The sequence below is a fragment of the Macaca nemestrina genome, chromosome 2 (assembly GCF_043159975.1).
Source record: "Macaca nemestrina isolate mMacNem1 chromosome 2, mMacNem.hap1, whole genome shotgun sequence".
NCBI classification, from domain to species: Eukaryota; Metazoa; Chordata; class Mammalia; order Primates; family Cercopithecidae; genus Macaca; species Macaca nemestrina.
In genome coordinates, this window is record NC_092126.1 from 20028843 (window position 1) to 20053370 (window position 24528).

General features: G+C 38.8%; 1 long non-coding RNA gene across 9 annotated transcripts in view; it reads left to right on the forward strand.

The window, feature by feature from the left end:
- Positions 1–24528, forward strand: part of LOC105488959 (uncharacterized) — a 227902-nt gene that overhangs the window by 151883 nt on the left and 51491 nt on the right. For 8 of the 9 annotated variants that reach the window (XR_011619597.1, XR_011619600.1, XR_011619596.1 and 5 more), the window contains 3 exons: positions 5237–5333; positions 6612–6758; positions 9444–9620. This is a non-coding gene — a long non-coding RNA (uncharacterized lncRNA). Of the gene's footprint in view, positions 1–5236; positions 5334–6611; positions 6759–9443; positions 9621–11288; positions 11375–24528 lie in introns of those variants that run through there. The other variant, XR_011619604.1, reaches the window with a different exon arrangement.

Below are 24528 nucleotides of genomic sequence, written 5' to 3' on the forward strand. Positions count from 1 at the left end.
TGGTAGCTTGATGGGGATGGCATTGAATCTATAAATTACCTTGGGCAGTATGGCCATTTTCACGATATTGATTCTTCCTATCCATGAGCATGGTATGTTCTTCCATTTGTTTGTGTTCTCTTTTATTTCACTGAGCAGTGGTTTGTAGCTCTCCTTGAAGAGGTCCTTTACATCCCTTGTAAGTTGGATTCCTAGGTATTTTATTCTCTTTGAAGCAATTGTGAATGGAAGTTCATTCCTGATTTGGCTCTCTGTTTGTCTGTTACTGGTGTATAAGAATGCTTGTGATTTTTGCACATTAATTTTGTATCCTGAGACTTTGCTGAAGTTGCTTATCAGCTTAAGGAGATTTTGGGCTGAGATGATGGGGTTTTCTAAATATACAATCATGTCATCTGCAAACAGGGAAAATTTGACTTCTTCTTTTCCTAACTGAATACCCTTGATTTCTTTCTCTTGCCTAATTGCCCTAGCCAGAACTTCCAACACTATGTTGAATAGGAGTGGTGAGAGAGGGTATCCCTGTCTTGTGCCAGTTTTCAAAGGGAATTTTTCCAGTTTTTGCCCATTCAGTATAATATTGGCTGTGGGTTTGTCATAGATAGCTCTTATTATTTTGAGGTACGTTCCATCAATACCGAATTTATTGAGCGTTTTTAGCATGAAGGGCTGTTGAATTTTGTCAAAAGCCTTTTCTGCATCTATTGAGATAATCATGTGGTTCTTGTCTTTGGTTCTGTTTATATGCTGGATTATGTTTATTGATTTGCAAATGTTGAACCAGCCTTGCATCCCAGGGATGAAGCCCACTTGATCATGGTGGATAAGCTTTTCGATGTGTTGCTGAATCCGGTTTGCCAGTACTTTATTGAGGATTTTTGCATCGATGTTCATCAGGGATATTGGTCTAAAATTCTCTTTTTTTGTTGTGTCTCTGCCAGGCTTTGGTATCAGGATGATGTTGGCCTCATAAAATGAGTTAGGGAGGATTCCCTCTTTTTCTATTGATTGGAATAGTTTCAGAAGGAATGGTACCAACTCCTCCTTGTACCTCTGGTAGAATTCAGCTGTGAATCCATCTGGTCCTGGACTTTTTTTGGTTGGTAGGCTATTAATTATTGCCTCAATTTCAGAGCCTTCTATTGGTCTATTCAGGGATTCAACTTCTTCCTGGTTTAGTCTTGGAAGAGTGTAAGTGTCCAGGAAATTATCCATTTCTTCTAGATTTTCCAGTTTATTTGCGTAGAGGTGTTTATACTATTCTCTGATGGTAGTTTGTATTTCTGTGGGGTCGGTGGTGATATCCCCTTTATCATTTTTAATTGCATCGATTTGATTCTTCTCTCTTTTCTTCTTTATTAGTCTTGCTAGTGGTCTGTCAATTTTGTTGATCTTTTCAAAAAACCAACTCCTGGATTCATTGATTTTTTGGAGGGTTTTTTGTGTTTCTATCTCCTTCAGTTCTGCTCTGATCTTAGTTATTTCTAGCCTTCTGCTAGCTTTCGAATGTGTTTGCTCTTGCTTCTCTAGTTCTTTTAATTGCGATGTTAGAGTGTCAATTTTAGATCTTTCCTGCTTTCTCTTGTGGGCATTTAGTGCTATAAACTTCCCTCTACACACTGCTTTAAATGTGTCCCAGAGATTCTGGTATGTTGTATCTTTGTTCTCATTGGTTTCAAAGAACATCATTATTTCTGCCTTCATTTCGTTATGTACCCAGTAGTCATTCGGGAGCAGGTTGTTCAGTTTCCATGTAGTTGGGTGGTTTTGATTGAGTTTCTTAGTCCTGAGTTCTAATTTGATTGCACTGTGGTCTGAGAGACAGTTTGTTATAATTTCTGTTCTTGTACATTTGCTGAGGAGTGCTTTACTTCCAATTACGTGGTCAATTTTGTAGTAAGTACGATGTGGTGCTGAGAAGAATGTATATTCTGTTGATTTGGGGTGGAGAGTTCTATAGATGTCTATTAGGTCTGCTTGCTGCAGAGATGAGTTCAATTCTTGGATATCCTTGTTAACTTTCTGTCTCGTTGATCTGTCTAATGTTGACAGTGGAGTGTTGAAGTCTCCCATTATTATTGTATGGGAGTCTAAGTCTCTTTGTAAGTCTCTAAGGACTTGCTTGATGAATCTGGGTGCTCCTGTATTGGGTGCATATATATTTAGGATAGTTAGCTCTTCCTGTTGAATTGATCCCTTTACCATTATGTAATGGCCTTCTTTGTCTCTTTTGATGTTTGATGGTTTAAAGTCTGTTTTATCAGAGACTAGTATTGCAACCCCCGCTTTTTTTTGTTCTCCATTTGCTTGGTAAATCTTCCTCCATCCCTTTATTTTGAGCCTATGTATGTCTCTGCGTGTGAGATGGGTCTCCTGAATACAGCAGACTGATGGGTCTTGACTCTTTATCCAGTTTGCCAGTCTGTGTCTTTTAATTGGAGCATTTAGTCCATTTACATTTAAGGTTAATATTGTTATGTGTGAACTTGATCCTGCCATTATGATATTAACTGGTTATTTTGCTCGTTAGTTGATGCAGTTTCTTCCTTGCCTCGATGGTCTTTACATTTTGGCATGTTTTTGCAATGGCTGGTACCGGTTGTTCCTTTCCATGTTTAGTGCTTCCTTCAGGATCTCTTGTAAGGCAGGCCTAGTGGTGACAAAATCTCTAAGCATTTGCTTATCTGTAAAGGATTTTATTTCTCCTTCACTTATGAAACTCAGTTTGGCCGGATATGAAATTCTGGGTTTAAAATTCTTTTCTTTAAGAATGTTGAATATTGGCCCCCACTCTCTTCTGGCTTGTAGAGTTTCTGCTGAGAGATCTGCTGTTAGTCTGATGGGCTTCCCTTTGTGGGTAACCCGACCTTTCTCTCTGGCTGCCCTTAAGATTTTTTCCTTCATTTCAACTTTGGTGAATCTGGCAATTATGTGTCTTGGAGTTGCTCTTCTCGAGGAGTATCTTTGTGGCGTTCTCTGTATTTCCTGGATTTGAATGTTGGCCTGCCCTACTAGGTTGGGGAAGTTCTCCTGGATGATATCCTGAAGAGTGTTTTCCAACTTGGTTCCATTTTCCCCCTCACTTTCAGGCACCCCAATCAGACGTAGATTTGGTCTTTTTACATAATCCCATACTTCTTGCAGGCTTTGTTCATTTCTTTTTCTTCTTTTTTCTTTTGGTTTCTCTTCTCGCTTCATTTCATACATTTGATCCTCAATCGCTGATACTCTTTCTTCCAGTTGATCGAGTCGGTTACTGAAGCTTGTGCATTTGTCACGTATTTCTCATGTCATGGTTTTCATCTCTTTCATTTGGTTTAGGACCTTCTCTGCATTAATTAGCCATCAATTCTTCCACTTTTTTTTCAAGATTTTTAGTTTCTTTGCGCCTTTAGCTCTGAGAAATTTGATGGACTGAAGCCTTCTTCTCTCATCTCGTCAAAGTCATTCTCCGTCCAGCTTTGATCCATTGCTGGCGATGAGCTGCGCTCCTTTGCCGGGGGAGATGCGCTCTTATTTTTTGAATTTCCAGCTTTTCTGCCCTGCTTTTTCGCCATCTTTGTGGTTTTATCTGCCTCTGGTCTTTGATGATGGTGATGTACTGATGGGGTTTTGGTGTAGGTGTCCTTCCTGTTTGATAGTTTTCCTTCTAACAGTCAGGACTCTCAGCTGTAGGTCTGTTGGAGATTGCTTGAGGTCCACTCCAGACCCTGTTTGCCTGGGTATCAGCAGCAGAGGCTGCAGCAGATAGAATATTTCTGAACAGCGAGTGTACCTGTCTGATTCTTGCTTTGGAAGCTTCCTCTCAGGGGTGTACTCCACCCTGTGAGGTGTGGGGTGTCAGACTGCCCCTAGTGGGGGATGTCTCCCAGTTAGGCTGCTCAGGGGTCAGGGACCCACTTGAGCAGGGAGTCTGTCCCTTCTCAGATCTCAGCCTCCATGTTGGGAGATCCACTGCTCTCTTCAAAGCTGTCAGAGTCGTTTGCGTCTGCAGAGTTTTCTGCTGTGTTTGTTATTGTTTACTGTGCCCTGTCCCCAGAGGTGGAGTCTACAGAGACAGGCAGGTTTCCTTGGGCTGCTGTGAGCTCCACCCAGTTCGAGCTTCCCAGCGGCTTTGTTTACCTACTTAAGCCTCAGCAATGGCGGGTGCACCTCCCCCAGTCTCGCTGCTGCCTTGCCAGTAGATCACAGACTGCTGTGCTAGCAATGAGGGAGGCTCCGTGGGTGTGGGACCCTCCCGGCCAGGTGTGGGATATGATCTCCTGGTGTGCCTGTTTGCTTAAAGTGCAGTATTGGGGTGGGAGTTACCCGATTTTCCAGGTGTTGTGTGTCTCAGTTCCCCTGGCTAGGAAAAGGGATTCCCTTCCCCCTTGCGCTTCCCAGGTGAGGCAATGCCTCGCCCTGCTTCAGCTCTCGCTGGTCGGGCTGCAGCAGCTGACCAGCACCGATCGTCCGGCACTCCCCAGTGAGATGAACCCAGTACCTCAGTTGAAAATGCAGAAATCACCAGTCTTCTGTGTCGCTCGCACTGGGAGTTGGAGACTGGAGCTGTTCCTATTCGGCCATCTTGCTCCGCCCCCCCCCGAGACCATTATTTTTCAACTGGATGTCTTAAACGACAAACATTTATTGCTCACAGTTTTGGAGGCGAGAAAGTCCCAAGATAAAAGTTCTGGCAGATTTGGTGTCTGATGAGGACCCACTTCCTGGTTTGCAGATGGCCACCTTCTTGTAGCCTAACATGGCACAGAGCAGAAAGAAAGAGCTCATGTCCCTTCTTTTCATAAGGGCACTAATCCCATTCATGAGGGCTCCACTCTCATGACCTAATTACTTCCCAAAGGCCCTACCTTCAAATATCATCAAATTGGGAATAAGTTTCAACATGTGAATTTTGGAGTAGACACATTCAGTACACAGCAGAGTCTCTTTAGCTATCTGAGTGTCCAGAGGATTCTGTTCATTTATTATAGCTTTTGTCATAGTTGCGTGGTCTTTTATCTGTTCTCTCTCTCTCTTTCTCCTTCTCTCTCTCTGAACTATACAACCATCAAGGGCAGAGAAAATTTCTAATTCATTTTTCTATTCCTAGTGTGTTAGCACAGTAACTAGCATATAGATCATAATTACATCTACTAAATGAACAAATAACAGAAAAAAATCCCTGGAAGGAATATGGTAGCAAAAAAGCTGGGTACTCCCAATAACTTGACATTTTTTTATTCTTTTCCTGCAGGTATCAATGGTGAGCAGAAGAGGAGCAGGGATGGTGAAAGACCACACATTCTCCAAAAGCACTGTCCACAGATCGAACATTCATATTTTCAGATAGTGTAAGTAATATGATCATTGATCCTCCATGTATTGCCATTTAACCCTTTACTTTAGAATGTCAGCCTTTATAACTGATATCATACACATGTTGTAAAATGTAGTGAAGATAAAGGAGTGAAGTTAAACTTGCAATGCTCTTGCTATTATTTGTAAAAATGCAATAGGTATTGCATAGAGTTAGTTACAAGCACAAAACTGTGCTTGTAATAATGCATTAATAATGCAAGATTGTGCTGACAAACATTGCAGTCTCTGAATAGGAGAAATAACATATTCTTTGCACCAGTATACAATGATTTAGAACTTTAATAGTGTACTGGGGAAAAAACATGTGTCTGTAACCTGAAATAGTTGTTTTGCCTCACTGAGTACAAAATATGTCACAATTCTCTCCTAAATGTATTTTCTATTTTTTATCAGTCATTTTGTTGCTAAAATGTAAGATATGGGGATGAGAAGTGGGTGATTGTCTCCATCCTTTTGGATTTCTATACCCAAAATACCATAGACTGGGTAATTTATAAACAAAAGAAATTTATTTCTCACAGTTCTGTAGGCTGGAAAGTCCAAGATCAAGGCGGTGGTGGGGTTTGTCTGGCGAGGGCTCCATCCTTCTTGCTATACCTTCATGTAGTGGAAGGAGCAAACAAACTCCCCCAGCCCTCTTTCACAAGGACACTAATATTATTTGTGAGGGCTCCAGTCTCATGACTTAATCACCTCCCCAAGACCGTACTTCTTAATACTAACACATTGGGGATTAGTCTTCGACATATGAATTTTGGAGGAACACAAACATTCAGACCATAGCAATGTTTATTGGTGTGAATGCTCATTTAACTTTTCCCAGAAAAATCCCCGTTATGTCCACTAACCTCCTGTAATTAATGATAACATTTCCTTCATTTTCCAAAGTGTTCTTGTTTGGATTATAAATTAAGTAGTTACCCTAATGACAATTAACTAGACATCTTTTTTCTTACTGCATAGCACCAGTATGGGTAATTGCAGTGGCTTTCAAACTTGACTACAATTCAGGGAGAAATACATTTTTCATCATAACATAGTACACACACCCCCACGTGTGCACTAAAGCAGAAGCTTCAGGAAATGGTACTTGGATATTTTCAAATATATTTTAGTCTATTTTTTAATTAAAAAAACTCTAGTCATGATACATTAAATTGATTTATTGACCCACAGCTTTAAAAACCACCAGTATTTTGGATGTGTTTTAAGGTCATAGAACATGCCTTCTGATTCTTTTCCTTCCCTAGGTAACCCTATGCAAGTTGTCAATCTTCTCTAAACAACACTCTTCCTCATCTCTAAAGTAAATATTAATACCTACCTGAAGGTGGCAGAGAGAGTTAACTGAGATAATTTGGTTAATGAGCCTGGAATCTAGTCAACACTTACTAAAGGTAATTTCTTCTCCTCTCTTCTGCTTCTAAACCAACAGGACACAGCTGAAGTTCACAGGTTTGTAAAAGTGAAAAAATATTTTTCCTAACCCCCTGACCTCTAAAGTTTGGTCAGAGTGTTTAGCCACTGATAACACATCTTTAAACACTGTTACTTCTATGTTCAACTAAAAGAGCCACTTTTCAATAATTTCCGGTCAAGCCCATCACAATAGCACTTGCAGCTTCTCGAAAGAAAAGAAAGAAAGAGAGAGAAAAAAAGGAAGAAAGAGAATGGAAGAAGGAAACAAGGAAAAAAATTGTGATGAAGATTTTAAAACATGTCTTATTGAGGGATGGGATGGTGAGGAAGTTGATTATAGTGATGAATGTGACATACAGGGCCTGTACTTCTGTTTCTGTCCTCAAACTAACAGTTTTCATACATAACCATTTTCATGCATAACACATAAGCAGAATTTCATTTGAATATTCACCTTGGAAATAAAACAATAATAATATAGCATTTATTATATTTTATATATATATACACACACATATATATAGTGTGTGTGTTTGTGTGTGTGTTTGTGTGTGTATCCCACATGTCCACATGAGAAATAATGAAAGAAGATGGAGCCCAAGTAAGAGAGTACAAATGCCCCATAATGCAGAGAGACAAAAGAAGTGATGAAATCAAGCACTGTACCTCTGGGCCACCAGAATTCAGGCCTGGTTCCAGAGTCCTCTGGTTTTCACCGTGTTGGAGTAGGACTTCCCCAGGTGCACGGCTTTTCTGCATTGGTTGGCATCTATGGAACCTAAGGTGATCACAGCAGTGATGGAGACAAGCCAGCTTCCGTCTTTCCATAGTTTGATCCCCTGCACCTGAGGTGGGAGGGGACCCCCTCTATGGAATGCAATACAAAGGAGGCACCCTATCACTATGTAAGAACTCATCTTGCTCCCTCATTTCACATTACATCTTTGAATGTCTTGCTCAGTTGTTTCGCCTTGGCTAGTTTTCACTCTTTGGTGAGTACTCTCACAACTCTCTTGTAAGCAGGAGCCCATTTTCTTTTACTAAGTAATCCAGACTCCTCGCATGGTGCTTCCTGGGCAGGGGGTGCTCAACAAATTGTGCTGATAATTAAGCCATTCACTCAAAGAATATTTATTAAGCACCTAGTGACCAAGTTACTATTGACCTTCAAATCACCTAATCTAATGATCATTCCTTACTGCTCATCTTCCTCTACCATTGCTACCTTAGAAGCCTCCTGTGCCTGCCTCCATTTCCCAGACTTACTGCTTGATCCTCCCTGGCAAGCTTTCCCTTCACCATTTTTTTTCAGCACTTGTAAGGAACTGAATCTGTCCCCAATAGTACACAGTTTGAGTTACAGCCAGGACTAGAACTCAGGCCTGCATATAATCAAAGATCAGAAAACGGCCAAATCTTGATGTTTCTATTCATAGGGAGGAAACCCAGATGGGCCTACTCACAATACATGCTTCCAAATGAAAGAACATTTTTCCCCCTAAGGACATTGTTAGGACACTGTCTAGCTAGAAGATATTCAGAGAAAATTCACTCCTTTACCTGCCCTAGGGAAATGGGAAAATTCAATGTTTGAGCCATTTACCCAAAAGAGTAATCCATGCTGGAAATTTTGCTTAAAGTATTCTTTTAAAAGGCCCTTCTGTCTTTATTATGACGATAAGACTGCTGAGTCTGCCCAAGCATATGAGGTTGCAAAGAATATTTCTTTTTATTCAGACCTTGTATTCTCTACATGATGAAAGGATTCTTGGCACATAGTTGGCAATTACTATCTAGGTTTTCTGCATAACATAGGTTTTTTAAACTAAGCTTTTAACTCAATAGACATCAGGCTCCAGTGAAAATACATGTGGCCTAACACGAGCAGAAATAAACACAATTCTAATCAACTTAACTGTTGACAAAAGCATGTGGTTTCATTGCTTGCGGCCAAAGTTATAAGAGTGGACTCTGATTTCTTGCAGGAACACCCCTCATTTATGTGTGCAAATAGGGTAATTAAGTGTCCAATTACCAGATTTGCATTGGCAAATGGGGGCTTTGTGTGGGTAAAATTCTCCATGGTTTGGGACCAGCTGAAACTTAGGTCTTTTCTTTTTGGATCAATCCCCCAACAATAACACGGGCATGATGAAGTTCCCATCTTGCCCTGATCTGAAGCCACGGCTGAAGACGTGCCTTCTTTTGGTAATTCAGTGAAGCGGAGAGCCAAAGTTAGGATCTGGGGCTTTTTCTTCCTTACTGTCTACTCTGAAAAATAATTAAGCATTTCAAGTACTTTCAGACTGACTTTTATTTTTTTATTTTTATTTTTTTTAATTTTTCCTACTGGCTCTGTAGAATTGATTACTAAGGTGAAATACTTGTAAATATTCTTTTTAAAAATTTAACCATATGGAGCCATTAAGTTGAAAGACACTTCATAAAACAACTTTATTCTTTTCTCCCCCAGCTCTTGGGTGAAAGCTAAGATGGGTCCAATGACTTTCTCAAGTTTCAGATAAAAAGGTTTCTGGATACTTTTAGTCATTAAGCCAATCTTTTTACAGTAATTAAGACATCTTTTCTGGGATATCCCATCCTTTCTGGGATGTCTAGTCAAGATGCAGTAAACATATTCCACTCTGTCTCTCTCCATGAAGGAAGTTAAAACCCTGGATGGAATATATATAGCAGTTCTCTGTGGAGCCTGTAAAGTACGTGGCAGCAGGCAGACTAAGGAAAGCAACCAGAACCTGAAGAACTATTGAACCACTTTTCCCCTCTGGCATCTCCTGCTGTAGGACCGAGACAGCTGGAAAACAGGAACTATACATCAGGTACAGACAGAATGAACTCCAAGAAAACCCACTTAATTTTAGTCTAAAGAAGGAGAAAGAGGGCCTCATGGGGCCAAAGAGAATTTATGGTTTCTACTGCTCCATCTCCCAGGAAATTCTATGGCAGTGGTGGTGACAATTGCAGTGGTGACAATTGCGGTGGTGGCTCGTCAGGTATCCAAAACTCCAAGAAAGGAGAGTCCTTATGTCTGACCAGAGAAACTGAGAGAAATCCCTGCTGCTTTTTTCTCCCTCTCTTTATCCTCTTGCTGCTCAGCATTGGAGGCAGAAAGAGTTAGCCCTTACTCTCCCCCGGTAGCTTTCAGTTTGCTGAGGGCTTGTATGTTTTTGTTGACTTGATTTTCTAAAATATTCTTCAGCTACACTGACCACCACATAAACTCTTGTTCACATATTTTATGTCCAGGACAAAGCTCCTATCGTTGATCAAGCCTCTTCTTTCCAGAAATGGCTTTACCTACCTCTGTTATAAGATTCTGTTATAATCATGTCATCATTATCGCTTTTGCTTATAGGCTATCACCTTCATTTGTGGATTCATTCCCACCCTTCAGTGGCTGTTTCAGTGCTTTCCACAAATATCTGAAGGAATGATCAAGTCTGTTTTCCTAGAAATAAAATATTCCAAGAAATATTTAAGGATACATTAAGATTTCAATAAAGCATAAAAAACACTTAAATAAAAATGAAATTATTTGAATATTTTATTATAGATACAACTGCAATACAATTTATTGCCCAAACTGGGAAATGTTTGAGAGTGAAAGGGGGAAAAGGCACTAAAATAATGAAAACATAGTATTTCATCTACAACAGGTATTAACTGGAACACATTATGGTCCTCATTGTAAACTTAATGGCAAATACCACCTTGTCTCTTGTTAGTTTCTTCACAGTTTCTTCTTCACCTACAGACCTAGATGTATACATATGTGCACAACCCCCTCTAGAAATGCACATGTTTTAACTTCATGTCATATCCCAGACTAAGCCAACTAAGGAAAAGAAAGATGTGGAAACTTTAATATTGCTTATAAAATTATATTTATGCAGCGTCCACCTTTCTTTCTAACTTTGTCTCTTACCTACTCTCCAAATACAATTTCTCCCAAACAGAAGAGATGACAATTCCCTGGCACTTTGCAGAATACTATAGCTTTTAATTGAGAAATGGAACATTGTAGTTGAACATTCTTTTAGAATCATTCTCATAGGTTAAGATCTAGGTTTTGCTATTTACTATCCATGTAACTCCAGTTCTCTTATACTAAGTTTCCTCATCTATAAAGTGAAAACCAAAGGTAAACTCTCCAAAGGATATTGTGAGAATTTAATAAAATAATTGGCATCGAAACGTGAGATTCCCCAGGCAAAATCGTGTGTGTATTCAGCCCAGTTCCCATTTTGTAAATGGCCATGTACATTACCAATTTCCACAAAATGCTACGAGAGGGAAACTGTTACATGTTTAACATGAAGCCAGAAATTATAAGAGAGGTTTAAATCTAAGAAACTTCCTTAGAGATACTTCATCGCCTCTAAAGCAACATCCAATTCTCAGGCCGAAATATGTAAATACAACTTGCCCGTAACCAAATTAATATCTATTAATATCTTATTAATATCAAATTAATATCTTATTTCTAGTTCATTAGCATGTGTTGTGTAAGCACCTACTGCTCTGGAGGAGAAATACTTCTAGAATGAGGAAGAAAGAAGAAGATGGTAAAGAGTTTAATAGGTGGGTCTTAAACCAAACCCCACAAGAAAACCACAACCACCATCACAACAACAACAAACATGACACCAGCTTGCTGAAACCCTGAGTGAAACTAAATTTCTTTTTCAAATCCAGAATATTTAACCATGAATGTGCTCTAATAATCAATTCTGATCAAACAAAAATTTATGTCTTCCAAAATTATCAAACCAGGTTAAACTTGGAGGACCATCTGTTAAGACCAAGCTAATATTTTAACATCTTATTTGCTAGAGAAATCCATTTTCTTGTGTGTGCATTTGGTCTCATGAGTGGTGAAGACCATTGAGTTAGACATTGTCAAGAGAACCACAATAGCATACTAGGTTTGGCTGAGTATCCTCCTGGGCTAATTATTATGTCCTCTGAGAGAAGGAATCTCCAAATTACCAGGGAACCTGATAATTTTTTTTTTTTTTTTTTTTTTTTTTTTTTTTTTTTTTTACCTATCCACTTAGGATTCAACAGTTTCAATCCTGAAATGATCTTTGATCAATGCACAAATCAAAAGACTAAGAGCTTTTACAGTGTAGTAGACATTATTTTGACTATAGGTGTTTCCATCAGCTCCAGGTTGGCTTTCTCGTTAACCTACTTCCGCTGGAAAACTAAGGTGGGTTGTTTCCAGTTCACTTATTGAAGTCATCACTTGATTCTCTCTGTAATGGAGAAGTCATCCTACAGTCTTGTTGCTACAATCTTTACAGAAAATTGTGAATAATCTGACTATTTGAGGAATATTATGTCCTGGTAAATTATATATTTCTTAAGGTTACAACTTAACAGAGCATTTTCTCACTCTCCACCCCCACATTGGTTCTGAAAAATTTGGTAAGGATTTATAGTTTCCTTTTCTCTGTGAAAATAGTATCTAAGTATGTGTGTTTGCATTGTTTGGCAGTTGTTTATACTCTAGCTTCTACCAAAACTAATTTATTTTGCCTTTGTAATTATAATTTATTCCACATTTATCTCTTACATTATCCAGTTATAGGGGTTATATCCTGTGGGCCAAATTCACCTGTTCTCATAAATTGTTTTGTTAGGACACAAGTACAAGCATTTGCTTACTTGTTGTCTATGGCCGTTTTCAATATCAGAGTAGACAGGTGTGACAGAGGCTGCATGGCTGGTGAAACAAAGAAAAAACAGTTACTACCTGGTCCTTTATAGAAAACATTAGCCAACCCCTTGTCTAGTGTCATCATTCCAAACACAGAAACTCACTGCACAGATTTATAGAAAGTAAAGTGCAGTATGCTCTGTTGAATATATTCTAAATCTATGACATATCTTAGAAGACATTAGTTTTAAGAACATTATTATTGACAGCTCTTTTCTCATTCTTGAATTCTCATTAATTAAAAAGTTCTTATGTAAAATGCAGCAAACTCCCAGTAATGCATGCTTCATAATTACAAAAATTCAAATGTTCTCTTGTAAAAATCATGCCTTCTCGTTTCATAAAAACTTTAGACTCACTGAATACATGTTCTGTGTTTATTAATATATTATATATTTGGATGGGGGAAGAAGCAGGAATGTGTTTCTGCATTTCAAAGAGCTTCTAATATTTATGAAGAGATATAACCTTAACAATGCCTTCCATAATTGAAATGTACAAAAAAATGAACAGCACAGAGAAGACAGAATTCTGAGCTTTCACTTATTATCAGTAATTTATCATTAATTACAAACATTGGTTGAGCATCGATGCTGGCCAAGCTCTTTGGTTTGCCTGAAGTCTCATATTATACAAAGTAAGTCGTGGTTTGTATTTTCAGTAAGCTTCTAGCTAAAGAGATAATTACTAGAAGAGAATAAAGTTAGTCTTTAGAGGAGCTATTAGCTGTCTATGGCCATACCACCCTGAATGCGCCTGATCTCGTCTAAGAGTTATTAGCCATATCTTCCAATAGCAGTGTTAAAGTATTTCTCTTGCACATCAAAGCCCTGTTTTAAAAGTGGTGAAAGGGCTCAATTTGAAGGGATAAGAGAGGGCATAATTTTATCTTTGATTTTAGACCATTTACTGTCAAAATTTGCTGCATATTGAAATTCCTGAGTGATTCTAGTGCACAGCCAAAGCTGTGAACCACTGGTCTTGAGTCATTCTTTTCGAACTTTAAAGTGCATCAAATGACCTGAGGATCTTGTTAAAATGCAGATTCATAAACTGTAGGTACAAGGTAGGGTCAGATGATGCTGATGCTACTGGTCCATGGAACACATTTGGAGTAATGAAAGTTGTGATTTGGAGTGTGTGTGGGGGCATGTGTACATGACTGCAATGTGTGCATGTATATATTCCTAATATGGCTGTTATTGTTCTCTCTAAAAATAAAACTTGTTTTCTCTCTGGGTTTCAAATACATAATGGCACACTCAACCAGAGGTGATTTTCGCTCTTGATTATGGAAGATTCCTAATGAACTCATATGCACAAGGACCCTACCCTGCTGACTCATGCACCCTAGAACCCTACTTAGGCCGTCAGTACAGTTCTCTTCGCTGTTAGCTCAGGTTTCTGCTCAGATGAGCTTGTGCTGCTGGCTCTGGAGGGGCCTTACTGATAATGGCATCTGAGGGCATTCAATTAGCACATTTCAGGTTTCTCTGGTCATAGACACCTCATAATTTCTTCACTAATGCAGCTGGATCTTTTTCTTTTTCCAAATCATTAGGCATCCCTTCAATGTTACTTTCCACTTTCCAGCCTGTAGTGGATAAAGATTTTATTTTAGTACTCAACACATTTGTGTGTTAGGGTAATTTAGGGAGAAATCACATGCTAACATGTTTTAAAAGAGGAGTTTCATTTTTCTGAATTTTACTAAGACATTGATCCTGCCTCCTGTCTTTATTTGAATCAGAGTATGAAGCCTTGGCATTAATAAGCAGGTGTGATGAAGGCTGTGTCTGGAGTTGGAAACTGAGTCTGGGAAGATAGAGAGGAGAAAAGGAGGGGACAAAGAGAGAAGTGTTCTCAGACTCATGCCTGCAATGTAGGAGAAAAACCCCTCTTTTGGGGGAAAGGTCAGAAGTAATGAGTTCCTCATTTTGTCTTAAATCCTCGTCTTTTAGGAAAGACAATCCCTGAAGCTTCTCAAACTTTACATGCACAAGAATCATTTGGAAGATCTTATTTAAAATGCAGATTCTGATTAGTTAGGTCCAGGTGGAGTCTGAGTTTGTGCATTTCTAACAAGCTTCCTGGTGATGTGGATGCCGCTAGTCTGAGAACCACACTTTGAGATGCAAAGCTTCATTGACATGCACCTGGGGCCCCAGTTCTCAACCTTGGCTTCTCATTAGAATCACTTGGGAAACTTTCAAAACACTAATGCTCAGGCTGCACCCTAGAACTATTATTAAATTAGAAATCTATAGTATGGGACTCACACATTAGTAATTTTGAAAACTCTGTGAGTGACTCCCATGTGCAACTGTCTGGGCTGAGGGAGATGTGAAGAAAGCAAGAATCAAGTCTCAAAGGATGATGCCAGGACCATCAGTGTAGTATTAGTGTCATCTAGGAGACTGTCAGAAATGCAAATTCTTGGACCCTGCCCTATACCTGCTTAATCAGAAATTCTAGAGCTAGGGCCCAGTAATCTGTATATTACTTTGATATATATTTGATATATATATTTACATATATATTTATTTATATATACATATGCTCTGTGCATTCTAATTCATGCAAAAGTTTAAGAACAACTACTTTATATATTCAGCCTCTCAGACAGCTTGATAGTAGGAATAAATACATTATAAATATTAATAGGATCCCAAGTACCCTCTGTTGAGAAGTAGCAATAGAACCCACTTACCAGATATTGAATGCTTACCATTTGTTATATAAAACACCAAGAAATTGACTACATCTCATTTAGTGGCACAACATCCCTGACAGGTAAATATTAATGCTTTCGTAACACAAATGAGGAAACAGAAGATTACAGAGATGAGGCAATTTGCCAAAAGTCATGGAGGAGGTAAATTAGGACCTTTCTGAGTACAGGTGTTATGTCCTAATCTAGGCGAGGCTTCATGGGGACTGAACACAAGTGTAATTCACTCACTGAGTAACCACTTTGAGCATGTAAGCCATGCTAGGTGTCAAGCTACTTTTGTTTAGAAAGCACTCCTCATAGTGATGCACTCATGAGCTAGTGGGCTTCAGAGAGGAAAACTGGCCATTACTGCACAGATGGATGCATACTATGGCAGGTTATATACCTTGTGCTATGAGTAAAGTGCTTTCTTGGGAACTAGAAGATGAGTGGCAGAATGGAAGAAAGATTTTCAGAGGAAATTACATGTAAAGTGATACCTAAAGGATGTCTATGAAGACAAGGATGCTGGGAGTTGGATGGGAGGATGTTTCAGAGAGAAGATACCAACATATTCCAAAAGTTGAGAAATAAAAGAGAGTTTAGCCCTCCAGGGTTGGGGTATTACTTTGATTTATAAGAGGAAATAAATTCCTTTTGTAACTGCTATAGTTTGATCAAAACCATTAGCTGGATTTTTATTTAAAAGCTATTACTTTCTGCCAAAGTAGTGAATTTCTTGTGATACTTGGTTGGTGATACACAAACAAATTGTTTTAATGCATGTCTTTAGCTGAACTAGAATGAACACTGTCATGGTTTCTGCTTGTTTGGTTGGTTGATTTTCAGATCAAGAAGTAGAAAAAGAACACAAGTTAATGAAATAATTTTTAGGAAAATTACAAGTCTCAACTGTCAGAATTTAACTGTTAAAGTCATTTTGAATCAGATAATCCATGGCTGGGGTCCTGTGGCTTTGTCTGAAGCAACAGCAAATATAGGAATGGATGTATAAATGCTGCAGCTTCCTTAACCCTTGGGTGGAATAACTCTGAACATGTGCTCTACTCTGTTACCCAGAGCTTCCCCATGGGATTAAGGTCCATTTGCCCACAGTGGTAATTGGCCTATAATGCACAGTTTATTTACTGCCTTTCTCTCTCATTTTCCCACTTTGGTGGTTTTTGCCCTTCCCAAATATACTACTTCCATTTGATTCCTTTTCTGTTTCTGGGGAACCTAAACTAGGGCAGTTAGAGTACAACAAGGACTCATATGAGGTATGGGGGTCTGGCTAGGCAGGAACGGGAAGGGGAAAGCCCTGCTTCTGGGCCCAGGGCAGTGTGAAACAGAAGAAAAGTGTTAATGATGAAGGAGGTCAGATGTCAGGATTCCCATTTTCCTCACTCCTTGTCCTGCATTTAAAGTGAGAGGACAGGGCCGGGCATGGTGGCTTACGCCTGTAATCCCAGCACTTTGGGAGGCCAAGTGGGGTGGATCACCTGAGGTCAGGAGTTTGAGACCAGCCTGGCCAAAATGGTGAAATGCCATCTCTACTAAAAATACAAAAATTACCTGGGTATGGTGGCGCATGCCTGTAATCCCAGCTACTCGGGAGGCTGAAGCAGGAGAATGGCTTGAACCCAGGAGGTGGAGGTTGCAATGAGTGGAGATCGCATCACTGCACTACAGCCTGGGTGACAGAGCAAGACTCCATATCAATGAATGAGTGAATAAATAAATAAATAAATAAATAAATAAATAAATATAGTGAGAGGACAGTGGAAATATTTAGATGTTTCTACGATACCCCCAAGACACCAAGATTGGTGGTCTACTTCCCTAGACACAGCTAAGATCTTAGGAGGGATCTCCCATTAATCTCTGCACCATGTCCTCATGGAGTGGGAAGAAAAGTACACCACTGAATGACAGAAGAACAAGAGAGATGAGAGATGAGACTGAGGAAGTGGGCTTGCTCCCCCTGGCCCGCACCTGGCATGAAGGGCATTACAGGTATTCCTACATGTCCTCATGTGGGGACACAGAATTTAAGAGACAGAAGGTAGACTGTCATACACATTGGGATGGTCAGAGTCTGCAACATTTGAAGGCTTCATAAACAGAGTCAATAGACCAGGATCACAGTCTCTAGTAGTAAGCCAGCAGGAAGCTCCAAATGGCCAGTTAGGACCTGATTGCTCTTCAGTCCATGCAGCTGGTCAGGCCAGCCATCCCAAGGTCGGGCCCCCAGGAATCCGAGAGCTAACATGAGTGTGGAGTGTTCATTTACCACTGGTGCTAAGCACATGCATTCCAGACACCATATTCAAGAGGAGCAAGGGGAAAGAGAGGAAACCTAAAAGACTGAGTATATAGCTGAAAGACACTATACATCCAAAGAGTCTGACATTCAATGTTGTATCTCCCTTGGAAAACCATGATGAACAAGATTTGACCATCTATATATAAAACAGATGAAATTTCTTTGTCCATCTGAAGAACAGTATGAGAACATTTATGATGCACTATATAACAATTGGAGATAATGGGCAGAAAGTACCCAACTAAGCACCTGGCCCATGATAAGAGCTCAGTAATTGGTGACTGTTGTCATTAACACCATAACTGATTATCTCAGTGGCTTCTGCTCTAATGAAACTCTGGTAGTAGCTGGTCTAGGGGAGGAGGAGGAATCACAAGTCTTAGTTCTATTGTCATTTTTTTTTTTTTAAAAACTGAGTCCTAGAGTCCTAAGGATCAGGATTCTAAATAATAGTCTTTTAGTTAGACAAAGTCCTAGACTGGTTGATGGAAATATGTAAGTTCTGGGGCACTGGTTGATGGAAAATATAAGGCAAATCTGTTCCACTTCTAAGAGTTTGATTTGAATGGCCAGCATTGAAGAACTTGTATCAAAACCTATCTATATTGAAGAGTTTGGGTTAGAACTCACTCACATTGAAGAGCTGATATTCAAATTAACTAAGCCAGCCTAAGCCTCAATCAGGACTGAACACAGAGATCATTTGCATGCTATTTCTTCCATTAGTTTTAAATTCAACACCACAAGAGGCATAAAACAGCAACAACAAAAGCCATAACATGCAGCTGGAAGATTTCTGTCCAGTTTTTTGCCTTCTTCTTGCTACTGAAGGCAGATACAGAAGGCATCATTTTCTTTGACATATGCAGTTTACAGTCACCTTGCCTATTAGATTCAAATAGGGCAAAAGAATACTGAGAGAGGGATGGGCTTTAGGGAAAATTTGCATATACATTTCCATTAGGGATAAAAACATTTAAATCCACATTACCCTGGACCATAGGATAATGAATGCACCATTATGGGCAAGGCTTAGCGTGTGTTGCTGCTGCATTTGGCAGGTTCAAGTCTTGCTCTGGGTGTAATATTTGGTGACTCATTTTTCCTCAAGCATAGAGTAATAGGCTTTAACTTTGCTAAGCTTTTCTGCCAGCCCTTCGCCCCCTGCTGTTCCATTATATTGAACTTGTAAGCAGGACGCTCTGTCCGGCTCACCCAGATTACCACAGCAATACGGCCCCGCTGAGGGGCTGGTGTCAGGATAAGTGTCAGGGAGGGAGCTCCCCATCTTGGCATGCTGTTCTCATCTTATTAAATTCAGCTTTGTGGAAGCAGGGAGCCCGCCTCTCAGTCACACTGGCTCAAGCGTGATCCAACTGCTACTGTCAGACAATATGAAAATAGGAACCACCACAGCTAATGGCAGGTGCTGCTTCACAGCTGAAAAAAAAAAAAAAAAAAAAAAAGAGGTCTGAGGGGTTTTTATTATTATTATGATTTTATGAGCCTGTGTGAATTTGTGCCATTTTACTCTTACAGACACTTCACTAGATTGAAGGCCTGATTCAGAAAGCCTAATGCTTTTGGGAAATGAAACAAGATGGCACGCTTTCAGCATATTGGAGAATCCAAGTCACAGGACTGCTTTTATTTGCATTCTTTGTTGTAGGTTCTAGTGGATCATTCTTAAATCCCTGAGAATCAAGAGTGTCCTAAAAATCCTAAATTGTGTCACTAAGATTTTTGTCTTAGTGCAACAAGGAGACAAAGGAATGAAAACATTGAACAAAATGGAAAATTTAGGTCTGGAATTAAGTCACTGTGTGGATTTAAGAGTCCCAACTTCACTCTAAATTTCTGCCTTAACATATGTTTTGGTTATATGTTGACCAAATTATTGGTCAGCAAATTATTGCTGCAGAATAAATTATTTCAATATTTAGTGGCTTAAGACAACAACAATTTTAATATGCAATAAATTTGCATAATAAAATGATGTGGTTTGTGGTTTGGCATTCTGAAGAATGTCTATTTGAATGAACGAAGTCGGCCTAAGCTCCAACAAGGACTGAACTCAGAGGCCATTTTGCACACTATTTCTCCCAACACTTTAAAATAGGCTCTGTTAGATGGTTCTTCCGGTGGTCTCACTTAGGGTCTCTTTGCAGCTGTGATCAGATTGTGGATGAGGCTTAAACATCCAGGATTGTCCTCTCACGAGTCTGATAGATACCCTGGCAAGGATGCCTAAGTCTGGGACTGTAGCTGGTAAAGGCAGAAGTTGCCGATTCCTTTCTCTCTTTCAATTGGCCTCTACATGTGGTGTCTCTACATGGTCTTTCCAGCAAAGTAGCTGGATATCTTACACGGTTACTGAAAGCTACTGACCTTCTTACAGACTTAGGCCTTGTAACTGTCTGACGTCTCTTCTCCTGTATCCTATCACCTGAAGGAAGTCACAGGCCCACTAGTCCAGATTCAGTGGGCAGGAAGACTGGAAGGAATGGTTCACTAGGGGCCATTATTAGAGACCAGGTAATGTGTCATGTTATGTATTTTGGTCTTCAGCCAACATCTAGTGATGTTATCAATCCTGCATGATAAACTGTGTCAAAAAGATAATTTATTCCATTATTCTATAACTTTTTCAATTGAATGCAAGTTTAAGCCTCTAGGATATGCTATCTGTGAATTGGAATTCCATCACAGTACAAAGTACATTTTGAGATAATCTAGACTCGACTTGGTTAAGGTGTATGGTTGGAAAGAGAACGAGAAAGGAAGACTGTGGGAAGCCAAGTCACTAAGCGCTTGAGCCAGGATTAAGCCATACACATATCATTCAACAGCTTCCTTAAAAAGTAACATTGAGTCTATTAGGCGTAATAATCTAAAAATCTAAAAGAGGGACATTCTGTAAATACAGTGACCCAAATGCAGCCCTTTGACTTCCTCACCAATTCCAACAGTCGAGTTAGTCCCCACTCGACTGATATGGGACAATCCTCTTTATCTGATTGAGCATCTGGAGACTAGCTTTGTAGAACCCCCGGAAATAATTTACCTTGTGAAGGTTGGCGAACTCCAGGGAGAAGGTCCTCCTCAATGGTCTTTCATGAGAGTACCAGATATCCCTGGTTTCCAAGAGTCCAAGGAATTTAACAGGAGGACAAAGTATTAAAGAGAACCAAGAGACTGGGGAGCAAAAGAGTTCCCCAATATACCAGAGGGTAGCCTGCTACCTGCTGCTCAATTGGAGAGCCATTAGGTGTTGTTAAAGAGAATGGAGATCTCTTTATTTACCCGCAATGGGAGAGCTGTCACTGATCAAACAGACCTGAGCCCCTAGAAGACTACAAAAAAAAAATAGCAAACCCTTTATCTTAGTCATTTTATGCTGCTACAGCAGAATACCACAGACTGTGTAATTTATAAAGAAAAATATATTTCTCGTAGTCTGGAGAGGCTTGGAAGTACGAGATCAAGATGCAAGCATCTGGTGAGGGCCTTCTTGCTTCATCTGCACATCGCAGAAAGTGTTAGGGCAAGAGGGGATGGGTGCTGTGTCCTCACATGGCGGAAGAGCAAAAGAGCAGAAGAGAGTGAACCACAAGCCCTTTTACGGTGGTGTTAATCCATTCGTGATGACCTAAATACCTCCCAAAAGGCCCAGCTCTCAACATGGTTGCACTGGGGACAAAGTTTCTATCACTAGAACTTTGGGGGACACATTAAGATAATATCATCTTTATTTTTAAAATAATAGAATTAGTAAGAAAATTTGGTAAGTTGGCTGTATACATGATAAATATTTTAAATAATCGATACCTCTCATAGATCCTAGCCTTGATTACCTCACAATGGGAATAGAAAACATTCACTCATAGCAACAACAAAAACAACAAAAAAAAAGCACTTAAGAATATGTTAAGCATGACAAGATAAAACAAAAAATCTTATTGATGGACATAACACAAGATCTGAATGTATAGACATCCATATATTCTTCAATTGGACAACTTAAAATCACAAAAACATTTTTTCCAAAATTATTGTTTAAATTAAAATTTTCTGCAACTCTAATCAAAAACCAAATTTCTGCCTTATATTTAGATAACATTATCTTATAATTTTTGTGAAAGAATAAATCCTTAAGAATAACCAAGATAATAATGCAAAGAGAAGGTAGTTGCCTACTACTCTAAACTGGATAAGATATCATTATGCAGACTCACTATAATTCATTGAAACTTTTTCTGTTAATGTCTAATTCACTAAAATCAATAAATATTCTTGCATACATGTCCCTATGTACTAGTGCACGTATTACTGTGCTGTACCTAGGAGGAGTATTTGCTGGATTCCCCATACATCTATCAACTCAGTTGGGATAAGAAATTGCTTTCTTGTTGCATTTTTAGCTGATGTAGAATGGATATTATTGTACCTTTTCAATACCTCTTTGTTTCTTCTTCTTCTTCTTTTTTTTTTTTTTTGTACAGGATATTGAATACATTTTCATTGGATAAATGTAAACAAAAGCCCCTTTCAAAGAGGCCCTTCCTTCAAAATGTAGAAAAAGTACAAATTCAGGAAAGTTTTAAGAACAAAACTATGCGCATGAATCGAGCCTAAGCTCTTCCTGTTGTGTTTGAGAATTTTTTGAAAAGCCTCGAAACAGCAAAAATGTGAATAACCCTTCAAACATAGACTACCAACACATTTGTTTTGCTTACTCTCAAAGGCTTTTGTACTCTCTTGTATATACTTCTTTTTTTTTAACATTCTGAAATATTTCAATCATACGTAAAAGCATAGCAAGTAAAATAAATACTACTCATGTAACAACTATTCAACCTTGTCAAACCTTAGCATTTTGCCATATTTCTTTAGGATTTTAAAATAAGACATTTTAAATACAACTGAATCTACTGTTTAGTCCTCTCCAATCTTATTCCCCTCCCTCCTTTCCTCTCTCATCTATAGGCAAATTACTCTGAATTTGGAGTTTATAATTCCCATGCAACTTTTATAGTTTTACTATATTTGTATGTGACAAATAACATTTAGAACATTTCCTAATGTTTTCTAACTCTATAAAAAATAATCTTATACAATGTGTCATTCTTCTACTTGCTCTTTTTAGACAATATTTTGTTTCTGAGATTTAACTATTTGATACGCATAACTGTATCTAGTTGAACAGCTATTTAGTATTGTGAATAGTAAACTTATCAATTCTCTCTTAAATACACAGTTTTATTGTTTCCAACTTTTTCCTATTGCAAGCTATTACAGTGATCATTCTTGAACATGCTAAGCATTCTTAAACACTTGACTATGTGGGAAAGTTCTCCAGGGCAGTCAGTGGCTTTCCAAGTGTGGGTGCAGTGATGCCTAGGGGTTTCTGAAACCCATTCAGCCCATTCAGGGACCTGCAAGATTAAAACCATTTTTGTAATAGTACTAGACCATTATTTGATGCTTCCATTCTCATTCTTTCATGTATGCAGAGTGGAGTTTTCCAGATCAATATGACATGCGGTATTTCAACAGACTGAATGTGGAAGCAGTTAAGAGAATCCAGTTATCTTCTATTAAACTTGTATTAAAGAGATTTGCAAAAATGTAAAATAGTGCCACTTTTCACACTGATTTTTTTTACTTGGGAAAATATAGTTATTTTCCATAAAAACATGTTATTTAGGTTAACAATGTTAATGATATTAATCGTTAAAATTAACGTTATTTCTGTTATTTAAAAATGAATAAGTGTCTAAATTTTTCAGTTTTAATTTCCAATTTAGTAACAATAGACAAAACTCACATAAACAATAGCCCTTTAGGGTTCTCAGTGATTATTAAGAATGTAAAAGTGTCTCAAGACTGAAAAGTTGGGGCATCTTTGTATATTTTTTGCAGAGAGAGAGAGAGTGTGTGTGTGTGTGTGTGAGAGAGCACGTTTTCATTTCTCTTGGGTAAATACCTACAAGCGAAAAATTGGGGTCAAGAATTGATGTTAAACTTTCTTACTGCTGCCCAGTTTTCCAATGTGGGAAGAGATGTATGCTTTTATATTTTCTCCAGTTACTTATGAGACTTGTTATATATTCTTGTAAATCTGCTTTTAAAATTTGCCTTTTTAGTCATTCCAGTGGCTATGCAATGATAGCTCATTGTTGTTTTAATTTGAGGATGTCATTCCAGTGACTCTCTCCTCTAGGCTAAACCCTAGCATATATTTTTAACAATGCAAAAATCCCAGGGAAAGGATTACAGATTATCAGTGCTGGTCTTTTGTCTTTGCTCAGCATTATTTATCAGGTTGTTATCCTAAATGACAAATAATGAGGATACAGTCAATAAAGTGATTTCTAAGGTGTAAAGATAGTACCATCATAGTGTATCACAGGTAGCATTGCCTTGGCTGGGACTAGGTTTTGATGAAAAGGTCTTTTTAACAGTACTAGAAGTATGTGGTACAGGACATGGCATAAAGGTGCTGCACAAAAAAAAACTCAAGTTGGGAAACTGGTGTAGTGAAAACTATACTAGTTTGGGAATCCACTAGACTTGAGATTGAATCCAAGTTACTCTAGAAGGATTTTAGCCTCTCTGAATCTCAGTTTGTCATTGGTGATATGCTGTTAATAAAACCTACATTTCAGAATTGTTGAGAGGATTAAATAAGATTAAAATAATTTACTTAACATATTAAAATGATAAGGCATAGAGTGGTTTCTCAAAAAATCTCTCCTATTTCAATCAAGTTCACATTTCCTATCCTTGCCTCCAATGATTCTGAGGCTGGAAGATTTCAGAGCATCGGGTGGCATGAGATGTGAAAGGAATGTCAATCCATGCAGTATGATGGTGCTGAGTGGTCCAGCACTGGCATATGAGAGAAAGTAAGTTTCCTGAAGAGAAGTGTGGCCAAGACAGGCTATCTTTTCCCCAAACCCATTT